General features: G+C 43.1%; 1 protein-coding gene across 3 annotated transcripts in view; it reads left to right on the plus strand.

Moving 5' to 3' along the window:
• ACSL6 (acyl-CoA synthetase long chain family member 6) overlaps nt 1–14,089 on the plus strand; it is a 226,455-nt gene that overhangs the window by 16,048 nt on the left and 196,318 nt on the right. Inside the window, exon 2 of one of the 3 annotated variants that reach the window (XM_083181844.1) lies at nt 7,271–7,547. The exons of 1 other annotated variant lie outside the window; for it this stretch is intronic. The gene's annotated coding sequence lies outside the window, so the exon portion shown is untranslated. The remainder of the gene's footprint in view (nt 1–7,270; nt 7,548–14,089) is intronic. One more of the 3 variants, XM_083181845.1, reaches the window with a different exon arrangement.

Consider the following 14,089-nt stretch of genomic DNA (forward strand, 5'->3'; position numbering starts at 1 on the left):
GTTTTGTTTACCTTACGATCCTTATGCGCGCTCCCAGGACACCACAAATCGAAACCCAGATAGACAGGGTCCTACCAAGACTCTCGGAAATTGCTGTCCACAGATGGAGATTCTGACCTCGTCCCTCCCCAACAATGGCCGTGACATGTAGGGTGACCAAATCATCCCTTTAATCCGGGACACATATTAATTACACAGGTTCTGTGGCTGGCTTTCACCTGGTTTTAAACTGCCACAGAACCTGTGTAATTAATATGTGTCCCGGATTAAAGGGATGAGTTGATCACCCTAGTGACATACCTTCCTACCATATAGCGGCATTAGGCTGTCATGCCGTAGTACGCCCGGCATCACAGACCAGTACTGCACATGGAGTATGGGTCTGATGCCTGTGACAGTATGATCATTGGTGCAGGACAAGGATAAGGCGCACAGACATATCCAGCCTTAAGTATTCTAAAACGGTGAAACAACGAAATGCATTAATAATGTATAATCTCCACAATACTTCTCATAACTCCTCACGATCTAGTGCGATTGGTTCTTATATAATGATCAGACCTTTAATTTTGACAGTACTAGACATAACCTTGTACACTCTTTTTTTATATATGGATTTATTTTAAGATCCCGGACAAAGATGGGAGTTCTATATCACATGGGATGTTGCTATAGGAAACATATCAGAATCTACTTTTTATTTATTTAGCATCTTCTTGAAGATAAGTTGGCAGGATGTTCTAACTTCCGCAGCCCTGTATCGCCCATCACCGCATTCTTAATGACCTCATATTCTCTAACATATGCGGTCATTAACCTAAGGGATAGCTCTCGCGATAAGAGCTGTCCCTTGCAATGCGGCGCCAGTGATGGACTTCCGGGTCTGTGACCCGGGAGTCCATCTGCGCATGTGCAGAGCACGGTGCCGGTGGCAGGGCATGCTGGGAAGGATCCGTGATGGATCCCTCACACAGCGCTGCAGTAAGAAGCCCATAGGCTTCTGCAAGGAATTGCCAGCTTTTGCTCGCGATTCCCACCGCCAGCGGTGACACTGCGGAGGGGGGACAGAACATACAGAAATGCGGTAATAATGGGGTTTTACCGCATTTCTGTGTTAGAAAATCACCCCCAGAGGGTGAAATTTACTAAGATGTGAAATACACTTCAAAAGTCATGTTGCTATGGGCAACCAATCAGAAGCTACTTCTTATTTATTTACCACACTCTAGAAGATAGTAGACAGGATGTGATTGGTTGCCAATAGCAACTTGACCTGTGAAGTGTTTTTTACATCTTAGTAAATTTCACCCAGTATCTGATTGGTTGCCCATAGCAACATTCCATGTGAAATAGAACTCCCGGTACTTATGTAGTATCTGGGCTGCCGAGTTTGTGATTGTATGCCTTACCTTAAGGCATACAATCAGATGCGATGCGATTCGATGCGATTTTGCATAGGATTCAATGTTAAGAAGGTCCTGTTCATTTCCCCACTATCCAAGTGGGCATAGAGTTGATTTTATATAGTGTGGTGAGCGCAGCGAGCCACCGAGCCCGAAGCGTGGCGAGCGAACGCATATTTCTTAAAAAGTATTCTGTGTCCCCTCGCGGGGCTCGCTACGCTCGCCACGCTTCGGGCTCGGTGGCTCGCTACGCTCGCCACAGGTTTATATCCAAAGGAAAAGGACCCCTTTTTCCCATTGAATTCTATGTTAAAATGGACTCAGACCATTTTAACATTGAATCCTATGGAAAAATCTTGACCATCGCATACGATTTGGTCGCATGCGATGCGATGCGATCCGCTCCGATTTCTAAATCGGACGCCCATATACTACATAAGTACCGAACTCCCATCTTAGTAAACTTAGTTCCCCCGTAAGCCTTTGATCTTTTCGGTAAAAAGGTTCAAAATCTCTGTCTTAGAGGCTCAGATACCAAAAAGTGATAACGTGGAGAGTGATAAACAACCAGCCAATCAACTTTTCATTGTCATTTTTTAAACCCATCTGTAACATGACTGTCAGGATCTGATTGGCTGGTACTTTATCACTCTACTTTATCACTTTTTCAAGCTTAGTACATCTTGCTCAGTGTCTTCTTTATTCTCTTCATTTTTCCTAGTCCTATTGTATTTTAATTTAATATTCTCTGTGTGATTGTTGTTATTTGTTGATTGTATTTTTGTGTACAAAACTATAAATAAACCTTTTTTAAAATAATGTATAGTACACAGATTTGTGTAGCAATTTCATTGTTATGGCTGGACATTTTTTATGTAACATATTGGGGAATATTTACTAATACCCCGTTCTTAGGCGAATTCCCGGGTCTAGCATGTCTACCCGGAAATTTGCCTTTCAACACAGGGTTTTTTGCAGTGTTTTTCTCATACGCTGGTAAAACCCTTCTTTTTACATGTGATTGAGATCCGGGTATGCAGACACGGGTTGACCCATTGACAATGCAAAAAAAAAAACGCGTTAAAAGGCAAATTACCGGGTAGAACTCCTTCACCCGGGAATTTGCCTTGCAGTGAGAACGGGGGTCCGTCCCTGCAGTCCCCGGCATTTTAATGCTGGGTAAAAGCCATGTATTTGTCACTTGCAGTGAGAACACGGTATAAGATGGGAGTTCTATTTCAGATGGAATGTTGCTATGGGCAACCAATCAGATACAGGGATTATTCTGGTTCACTGGCAAAGGCACAATCACTCTCTAATGGACAAAACCATACGCACTGCAGGTGGGGTTGATATAAAATGTGCAGAGAGAGTTAGATTTGGGTGTTTTATATCATTTCGATATCAGTTTGAAGTACACCCCACCCAAATCTAACTCTCTCTGCACATGTTACATCAGCCCACCTGCAGTGCATATGGTTTTGTCCATTAGAGAGTGATTGTGCCTTTGCAAGTGAACCAGAATAACTCCCATTATCTATTATCTTGTAGAAGGTGCTAAATAAATAAGAAGTAGATTCTGATTGGTTGCCCATAGCGACATCCCATGTGAAATAGAACTCACATCTTAGTAAATGTTCCCAATTTTGTTTCCTGTAGTAGTTAAATCAATATAGATTAAAATTCACATTTTATTTTCTCCAGACTCATTTCTTCTTTACTTATTAATTGTTTCTAGAAGATAAACTTCAGCATTGGGTTAGTCATTCTGCATAAAACTAATGCATACAATATTGTGATGCAGTCCCTTTCATACATTCATTATCGCTGCCACTACAGAAGAGACACACCAGCAGGTACAGGTACACCAGCTCTTATAGGAGGAAGTGGTGGTCTCAGGTGACCTGGCCAGGTTCATTTAGTTTTTTTACAATTTCTTTTAATGAAGCTTCAGCAAGTGACAATATTGTAAATTGACATTCAATACAATTAATTATCAGGAACTGCAATGGAACCAGTGTTCAAAAACCTTAAGAATTACAATCCTATAGGTACTGTGCAATACAATAAAACAATGGTGGTTGAAATTTTGTAGTATATAAATGAAAGTGATGTCGGGGGATCACTAAAGCTGTGTACACACGGTGTGATTTTGCTTGTGAATCGATTCCAATTAGATTGGGATCAAATTTGGATTGAATCAAACTGCAAGCAAAGCACATTCGATTTGGACTATATACTACAGATCTGTACTTTATAGTCTTGCCTGCACAGTCTGTTTTACTGTTTGATTTACAATGTACTGGAGCATGCATCGGGATCAAATCGGCACTGAATGAGTCTGAAAACCATTCGATTTTCATTTTCTATTTGATTTTGACTATATAGTCAAAATTGAACACAAAATCTCACCGTGTGTACACAGCATAAGAAACATACATGTTTCATACCACAGGGTATTACGGAAACAGGTACTTATGTATTATCTGGGCTCCAATGTTAAATGCACACCATTTTTTCATACCCCTACTATCCAACTACACATGGAGTTGATTTTATATAGTGTGGCGAGCGCAGCGAGCCACCGTGCCCGAAGCGTGGCGAGCGGATGCGGTCTCATAAGAAAAACGGGAGCCCAGATATTACATAAGTACCCGGAAACATTTATAACTAGCTTCTTTGGTAGTGAAAACTCTTGCAGGTATCAAAGAATATTATGGTACGTGTCTCCAGGGGTTAAAGTGAGGGGGAACGGGGTGGAACTGAGTTCCACCACCTCTAATGGTGAGGGGGAACATTTTAACCTCCACATTGGCCCTGCACAATAATTCTCATAGAAAAGCATTCTTGTTTACAGGGGGATGCCAAAAACCCTACCACTGGCCCTGTCTCTGCCTAAAGGGGGGAGGGGGGATAATTAGGTGGCATAGCGTAATGAGTTTCTCCACCTCTGCATAACCACTTTATGCCCTGCGGGCCAAATGTAATAGGGTGAGAGTTTCAGAAAGTGAGAGATTTTGGCAGAGTTTTCCCATGTTTTTTAAAAGCAGCAATCAATTACACTGCAAAACCAGGTTGATTCTGCCATGTAATTGATTGCTGCCTTAAAAAACATGGGAAAACTCTCCCAAAATCTCTCACTTTCTGAAACTCTCACCCTATTACATTTTGCCCTGCATGTCTCTTTTTGGAGCGACACCTCCAACCAATCCATTGAAAAATAAAACATAAAACTTTGTCCCTAAATATTTAAGGATTGCGGAATATAATTGTAAAATAGATTTACATGCAGCTGAGAAAACTGCTAATAATAATTTCCTTATGGCTCTGGGAATTTGGATTTCAGAGGACAAAAAATCATCCATTCTGGTGTGAGCGCTATGTAGTTAACTAGGTAGTCCATAGGAAAATGCCAGATTTGTTTCCAGAATCTGTTGATATAAAGGCCAGAGATAGTGGAACAAATCTGCTCATACCTGATTGCTTTTAGGACAGTAAAGCCCCATACAAACTGTTCGACTTACAGCTGAAAGCCGGCTCAGTTTACTTGTTTCAGCGTCTTTCAGCTTGAAAGCTGCCAAATGGATATAGGGAAGTGTGCGCTCCACCACCCGAGAGTACCTGAACCGCTAAAAGCGGAAGTGGTCAGAAATGCGTTCCACATATCAGAAACTGGAGCGCGGCGTGCGTTCCAGCTTACCGGAAATGGGACGCAATGAAGGTGTTAAACCTTCTTCAGCTACAAATCACTTATAATAAGGTAATTGTTACTTATAATTGATCTACATACTATACTACATATACTATACTACATATAATATACTATAGGTCTGCCTCCTATAGGCCCCACAGATCAGGGGAGAATTATCCCTCTCCACGCCGACTGTGTTTCCGGCAGGTAGACTCAGGTAGGTTGCGCCCAATTGGTCCTATATACTTACTTTTTATGACTGTTACCACCTCCAATGTACTTAGATCTGTAAGATTTTTACACTATTAATATGGAACTTTGTTTGATATATGTAAAAGCGTGTATATGGATTTACCTACATTGTTTGCTTACAGACTGTGCACCTGTACTCCATACTTTTCCCTTTTAAAAGTTTGTACCTTGATAGATGGGCTAGCCCACGCTGTTTACTGACAGTGCATTTGCACCCCATACTCTTCTCTTTTCTCCATTCTACATTACTGCATGTTATGCACTATTTGGATTGCTAATCTCTATATGAAGTTCTTATTGTGAAAACCATATTCCCCTATATAATAAGGGTTGATAACCTGTAAATATCCCCCAATCAAGCTTGTTACAAACTCCATACCGAGAAGTATGTTGTTAGATACCGCTCTGGCCAGCACCCCATTCACAAACCCTGCCACTAGGGGTAATACCTCATATCATTATGCACTTGCACTTTTCAACGGACCAATATTTATTGTTATTTAGAACTGACGGTAACGTTGAAAAGGACATCAGCTGAAGAGGCGTTTTATTGCACTCTGAGTTCTGGTATGTACGCCCACCATTATACCTCTCAATATGACTGAGATTACACCATCGAAACCAAATATGGTTGTGATAATCAAAACTCTTATGAATCCATCTTGTTATTTCAACTATAGAATTGGATCATAGAGATGTATGAAATATTGTATAATATTATGATATACTTGACTGATTGTTTTAGCGGCAATATATTGGCCCCTATGTCTATAGGAGACTTAATCAAAATATCTATTGATATTATATTAAAATTTCCAGAAATCGCTGCCATCCATTGAGTGGACCAGCACAGGATTGGTAGACCTACAACGGTGACCACATCACCATCTAAAGCACTCACCCAAGAGTGTACTCCTATATTTACATACTTAATCAAGGTTTAAAAAACTTATCGGTATGTGCTTCTCACTGTGGTGGACTTGGGATGTTCTGGTCTGCACCCCTTTAGTCCCACGTTGAGTATCATTGACCATCTCCTCCTCCTCCTCCTCTCGATCTCCTCATTTGATTCCTTCCTCCTGCTTTTCATGTTCAGAAGTTATTCTTTGAACCTATTTTAAAAAACCTCTTGGAAAAAATTATTATCATTGTGTTTATGGCATTATTTCACCATTTTTTAGATCTTGGTGTACTACCCCTGAAGAAGTCCCTAGGGGACGAAACTCGTAGGGTTTCTCGTATGATCATGTTGCACCTGTGATTGAAGTCTTGTACTGAACCACGAAATTGATTATAAACAATTTCAAAACTTGTACATTTTTAAACTGTTTTACTGTAAAGAATAAATATTCTGTATTTTTAGAAATTGTGGACTGGTGAAACCACCCCTTGAGCGCACCTCTACATCTTTCTTCCCTATTCTTTACATCAGACTCCCACTAGCGGCGGGGTCTTCAGAGTAGTGCTGCTCACCTACAAGCGCAGGACGGGGCCACAACCCCCCTTTCTTTCTCATATACTATACTACATATAATATACTATAGGTCTGCCTCCTATAGTATATTAATATGTCATAATACATTTTAGTTATACAAATGCAATTATGCTTTTAATGCATCTAATTGTTGGATCAATTAAGTAATTTAAATGATTGTCACAAATTGTACTTCCTGCTTATGGGTATAAAAATCCACCTCCTATATGGGATGTTTCACCTTTGATAAAGCTGTCAGATGACAGTGAAACATGTTAGAGAGCACCAGCTTTTTTAAAATTTAAAATGGACTTCTTTGATCGGATCCCCTATGCTACACTGGTTTCAACTCATCTAAAACTATTAATTGATCTACCATTTTATTCATTGTATATTATTCAGCCAGCGCCAGCACAAAAAAACTATTTATATTTCTTCTTTTTTTGTCAGGGATTGACTACCCCTAGCCCCGGCTGCTGCTAATTGCGCACCACACACAAACCTTTTTCTTCTAACCGGGATACCTCCAATTTGGGATTGGACTTTTGCATACTAGTGAGGAAACCTTCAACAATCTGAGGCTATTGCACACCCTCCAGCGATTAAAGTTGACCCAGCAAGGTATATGGATTCCCCCATCTTTCACTATATCCAGCGCGGACTATACCAGGAAATCTGATCTAATACCAGAAAAGCATAAAGATCAGAGGGATCCCTCAATTTATAAGTATACAACTTTCCATTGTCCATTGTCCTTTTTTTAAATTACATTTAAGTGTTTTATGGCCAACATTTTTATGTACAATTGTTGCTAATAATTGTTATAAACATTTTATTTATTAATATCCAGGGGCGTAACTAGAGCTGTGTGGGCCCCATAGCTAAATCTTGAAAGGGGCCCCCTCCACCACCATTGCCACTACAATGCACCTTAGTAGTGGATGACAAAGAAGGTGGCGATTATTAACGCAAAGGACAACTCTTACTATAAGAACTGTCCTTTGCGAAGTGGCCCAGGGGGGCAAGAAAGAGATGGGGTGAGGGAACAGGAGAAAACTGCACTGCAAGAAGTGCAAGTAGCCAGTATAGCAAGTTCTATGATTAGCCTCTTTATTAGCATTAATGACCACAATGGTCCCCCCAGTGCACTCAGCGTTGTTGTACCAAGTGCACTCACCAGTAATCCCCTCCCCCTCAGTACACCCCACTGTGCATGCGGCACTGTGCACCCCCAAGTGACATCTACCTCCTTTCACTATATGTCGGCCGCTGGGTCTCCTGTACGCTGGCTGCAATGCCTCATGTTTACACTGATGCTGGCTTCCGTGTCATGTGTTCCCCACCGCCAGCCACGTCTCCTTTGTGCCAGCTGCCAGGTCTTCTCTCCTGTACCCCGGCGCTGGCTGCTGTTTCACCTGTGCGCCGGCCACCAGGACTCCTGTGCTGTGCCGGATCTCATGTACCTCCACTGAAGGGGCCCGCATGCAATAAAAAAAAGAAAACAAAAGAAAATCAAAAGGATGCAGGGGGTTCCAGATGGGCACTCTGGCCCCCAAACGGCCGGGGCCCATAGCAGTTGCACCCCCTGCACCCTCTATAGTTACGCTACTGTTAATATCTATATAAATAAATATACTGATTGTAATACTTAATCGATCCAAACTGCTCATTAGCGCTCCACCTTTTCTTTTCTGTTTAGGGCAGCTGCTTGGCTCAACAGAAAGGCGCCTTCAGGGTCACAAATACAATCCTTTCTACTGAGCATTTTTTAGCCGAGCAATTTTTTCCCCATCATCATTATCCCTACACATTGGGCAAAAACGCCTAGTGTATATGGACCTTAACAGGGGTGTGGGTTGTTAGGTCTATAACAACTAGGTCGACAAGCATTGGGTCGACACAACTAGGTGGACATGGGTCTAGGTCGACAGGACATTAGGTCGACACAAGCATTAGGTCGACAGTCAAAAGGTAGACATGGTGTTTTTCACTGTTTTTTTTAACCTGAATGTCAACATGGGTGCAGTGTTATCTGGCACCGTGGGGGCATATGTGTTATCTGGGATAGTGTTCATTCTAGCACCCGCTATCTTTGAAAACCCATGCAGTTCCTCTTCCCTGCCTGGGATGTCACTGTGTGCTGTTGTGCTTCAAGCACAGTGTGGTCTGTATATCAGCACTGATATGCAAACCAGACCTGTGCTAGAAACACCACACCACTAACACCACTGCTGACTATGAGGGGCTAGGGGGGCTGCCTGACTGTGCTGACTATGGGGGGCTGGCAGTGCAATCTGGTGCTGACTATGAGGGGGGCTACCTGGCTGTGTGGTGCTGACTCTAGGAGGGCTGGCAGGCTGTGCAATGCGGTGCTGACTATAGGGGGGGGGGGGGGGGCAATACTGGTGGAATTTTGTAAGGGACTCTACTTTCGAAATTTTGTGAGGGACACTAATGGTGGCATTTTGTGTGGGACACTAATGGTGGCATTTTATGAGGGACACTACTGGTGGCATTTTGTGAGAGGCACTGCTGGGGGCATCATATGTATAAGCAGGAGTATTTGGGGCAAGGTGCAATGGGCATCACGGTGTGAGGCATAATGTGCAGTGGGCATCACGGTGTGTGGCATAATGTGTAATGGGCATCATGGCGTGTGGCATAATGTGTAATGGGCATTATGGCGTGTGGCATAATCTGTAATGGGCATTACGGATAAACTGTGTATATTGATTTAACTACTGTAGCCTGTCATTGTTTGTGCTTGATTTGTGAGGCATACTGGGTCACAGTGTGGGCCTTCATGTTTATATGTCACTGTGTGGCCTTTAGCCAACCAACTTAAGCATGGAAGGACCACAACCATTCCTGCTGTAACCAATGTCTGGCCATGCAGGTTGCAAAAGTGAGGTGTCAGGTAATTGTTTTCCTGCTAGTTCACACTCTTATATGTAGGCCACGCCCATTATAATTAGGCCACACCCCTAATATCACATTATGTATGGGGTTATTGCATTTTTTTTCTGTTCAAAATGGACCCTAATTGTCTCGAAATAGCCCTGGTGCTTACTATGGGGTTTATTCTAGTTCATTCTTTCTGACAAAATCCTTCTTAGATGGACAAAACCATGTGCACTGCAGGGGGGCAGATGTAACATGTGCAGATAGAATTAGATTTGGGTGAGTTATTTTGTTTCTGTGCAGGGAAAATACTGACTGCTTTATTTTACACTGCAATATAGATCTCACTTTGAAGAAAAACCCCACCCAAATCTAATTCTCTCTGCACAAGTTACATCTGCCCCACCCGCAGTGCACATGGTTTTGTCCATCTAAGAAGGATTTTGTCAGAAAGAATGAACTAGAATAACCCCCTATATGTTGGGATTTATGTGTATGGGCAGGCAGCTGTGCCAACTATCTATGCAGGGGCTGTGCTGTCTAGCTATTAAGGGCTGTGTTTTATGGGGGCTGTGATGTCTATCTATAAAGGGTTGTGCTAAATATCACAGTAGAGCTTAGTGGCCCTCACACTTTGTTGAATTTTTTTATGTGGGCCACACTGTCTTAACGGTTTTATGGATAGGCAAAAAGAACTCTATTGTTTGGCTCTAGCATTCTTATTAAAAATACAGGAGTTTATTTACATTTTTATTTAAAGACTCCAGTTAGTCTTCCCTGTAGCCACCACTTACAGACCACTTACAGATCTAATATAACATATATTGATAGTAATAGTAATGGGCAACCAGATTACTGTTAGATTCAATTTCCCAGGATCTATTACAGGGGCAGACAAAATGTGTCCCAAGGATGGACAAGTTAGTCTGGCCCAAAGCGATGCGATCATTTGGTCTACAGCATGATGGTAGACAGTCATTAGGTCGACATCATTAGGTCGACATGGGAGAAGGTTGACATGGGAAAAGGTCGACATAGAAAAAGGTCGACATGGTTCTAGGTGAAAAGGTCATTAGGTTGACAGTGTCTAGGTCGACAGCCAAAAGGTTGACATGGGGTTTTTCACAGTTTTTTTGAGCCGACATGTGCCAACAGGTGGTGTTTCATGCCCTTCCATCCACTAGGGCGTGGTGGGAGAATAAAATAGTGTGCCGAGCATTGCAAGCGCAGCGAGCGATGCGAGGGGATGCGGTGCACTTTAAACTGTGTCCATGTCGACTGTGTTGACATTCATGTAAAAAAACAGTAAAAAAAACCATGTCGACCTTTTGACTGTTGACCTAGACATTGTTGAACGAACGACCTGTTGAACGAACGATCTGTCGAACTAACGACCTTTCGACCTAAAACCATGTCGACCTTTTCCCATGTCGACCTTTTCCCATGTCGACCTTTTCCCATGTCGACCTTTTCCCATGTCGACATATACCCATGTCGACATTTCCCCTTTTCGACCTAATGGTGTCGAACTAATGACTGTCGACCATCATGCTGTAGACCAAATGATCCCAACCCGGCCCAAAGCATCCCACAGCTGCATACCCTGCATGTGGCACACTCCCAGCAGCACTGCCTCATAATTCCTCTGAGATAGTCACACTGTAGCTTTCTGGTGGTTCAGTGTACACAAACTTTTATTTTTACATACAATTTTTTAAGAATGCTATATTTAATTACTTTGTGGCTATGTGTATAAGGTGTATATGAAACACACATTCAGTTTGTGTTTAGGATGAGGTGTTTCTAAGATATATCATTGTGATATGCAAATATTACTAAATCAAAATTTTGATTTGGGAGACAGAACCTGTTTTGTGAAATAAAAATACAATAAGTCAGCAACTGCCCATACATTTATATACAATTTGTGTCCATATTGTATTCCCATCGGATACACTGTCCCGTGTGCAATGGATCCGGAGACCGCAAGTGCTGCACATAAGATTTATCAGATCTGGTAGGATTCGACAGCAATTGCTGGGGTCACACATGATACATCATGGTGGTGGTTCTGGTTGATTCGCAAGTCTGTGAATTCGCAACCTTGCGAGTCCACCAAACTCTGCCTTGCCAATGGTGGATGGCCGCCACCCATTCGCATGCCAAATTCACACCGAGGGCATGCAAATGGATATTACACAGTAACATCCATTCGCAGCCTGCTGGGATCATTACAGATGCCTGATGATATCAGCTGCCCACCACCCATCTGTTCATCATGCCTCATTACCATGAGAACACCCAGTGCATGCACATGCACAATAAAAAAAACATTGGTCCCCGTGTGAACGACCTGAATAAGGTCCCATATGCTAAAGGATCATATATCCTTTAGACCAGGCATGTCCAACGTTGACTCTCCAGATGTTGGGAAACTACACATCCCAGCATGCTTTGACACAGTTTTGCTATTAGAGAATGCTAAAACTATTGCAAAGCATGCTGCATACCTCCCAACTTCTGTGATGATGAAATAGGGACACAGCGTCCGAAAAGGGGGTGTGGCGTATGCAAATGAGGGTGCGGCTTATGCTAATTAGCCGCAACCTCATTTTCATACGAGAATAGACGCTGTGCGCGTGCGCACAGCATCTATTCTATTAGATTGGGGGGTCTCCCAACTGCCACCCCCCGCAGCAGGACAATGCCTGCCGCGAGTGGGACAGCGGGACAGGACCCGAAAATCGGGACTGTCCCGCTGTAATCGTGACAGTTGGGAGGTATGATGCTGGGATGTGTAGTTTCAAAACATCTGGAGGGCCAACGTTGGACATGCCTGCTTTAGACTTTAAGCTCTAACGAGCAGGGCCCTATCTCCTCATGTGCTTTTCTAAGAATATATCTCTGCCACGGTTATAATTGCATCAGTGTCCGCTGCTGCAACTTTTATTTACCATGTACTTGTCCTAATTTGCATTTGTACTGTAAATCACTATTTTCTTGTTTTGTTCTTTTGCTCATCTATGTATTGTCAGGGCCTGGGGAACCCTTGTGGCGCCTGGCCCATATATATAAACAATAAAAATAAAATATATTGCAGAGGCAGTTGCCAATGTATCTCATGCAGGGCCACATGGAATACCTCGGATAAGTGTATGAGGGCCTTAAGGGAGGAATACAATGTGCCCCTGTAAATTTTTATGCAGAATTTTTTTAATTTTTTTTAGATTATTTGCAGATTTCTTTTCTTTGTCGACCTTTTAATGCCACCTAGCCAAAACATGTACCCCTTGTTTCCCCTGTAGTGTTACATATCTGTACTGTTTCACTTGTCTACCTATCTGGCTGGTGCAATCACCAAGTGGCGCTGATAAATGGCTGCCTGGGTGCTGTACAGCTCAGTAAATATATGTTCCCTATGTCCCTCATCAGGATACATCTAGTGTATATCTGTACATGTGATATAGATCTGTACTGTCACTTTTTACTTGTTCCCACCCTGGCTGTTGCACAGCAATCCAAATCCAATTCCTAGTATACGCAATAAATCAATAAAGCTTATTCTGACCTACAGTACTGGCTGGAAACCTAGACTGTATGGGGACGGGATGTATTAATATACATCGCCGCCCAGCCGCCGTGATGCTACCGCATATGTACTAACATATGCAGCTAGCATCGGGGTGCGGTGACGGAGGCCCCCGCACACCACATTACAGGTATCGCGGGTGTCAGTGTCCCCGGTGTCTCCTCCTCCCCCCTGCAGCCGGATGACCTCCCGGCTGTGACACCTGCTGGGGGAGGAGGAGATCGATGGAGGACGGGGGGGGGTCACGCAGACGGTGGGCAGCGGGCGGCAATAGAAGCCTCTGGGTGGCGATACCCTGCCCGGCGGAGACGGGGCAGATGGGTAATGGTACATAGGAAAATGCAGTAAAACACCTGTTTTACCGCAATTTCCCTTTAGTACATCCCGCCCTCTGTGAGCTATTTCACACCCTATGGTTATACTATGCAGGAGTTGAAGCTGGAGTTTCAGAACTTACTCCCTTTCACACATGATAGACTTGATGGACTTAGGTTATCAGTGTTCACTCTGGACCGGGGTCTTCCAGTGACCTATGCCTTCCAGCATAACGTTGGCGCTTAGTGATGATCATTTTCAAGCACTACTGTGTCTGCCAATCAGAACCTTTTAGGTATGACCTAGGTCATAGTGACCCGAGTAATGCAGATAACACTACAGGCAACCTTGTTGGTCCCAGAGTAGGGTCATGGACCCAGGACATGCAGCTAAGACCTTGGTCGTGCCGCAAGACCTGGCAAAAAACTGAGCAGGGTTTGTGTTAATGGGGTATAATGTGAAAG

Source organism: Crinia signifera, chromosome 4 (assembly GCF_055691185.1).
Source record: "Crinia signifera chromosome 4, ASM5569118v1, whole genome shotgun sequence".
NCBI lineage: Eukaryota > Metazoa > Chordata > Amphibia > Anura > Myobatrachidae > Crinia > Crinia signifera.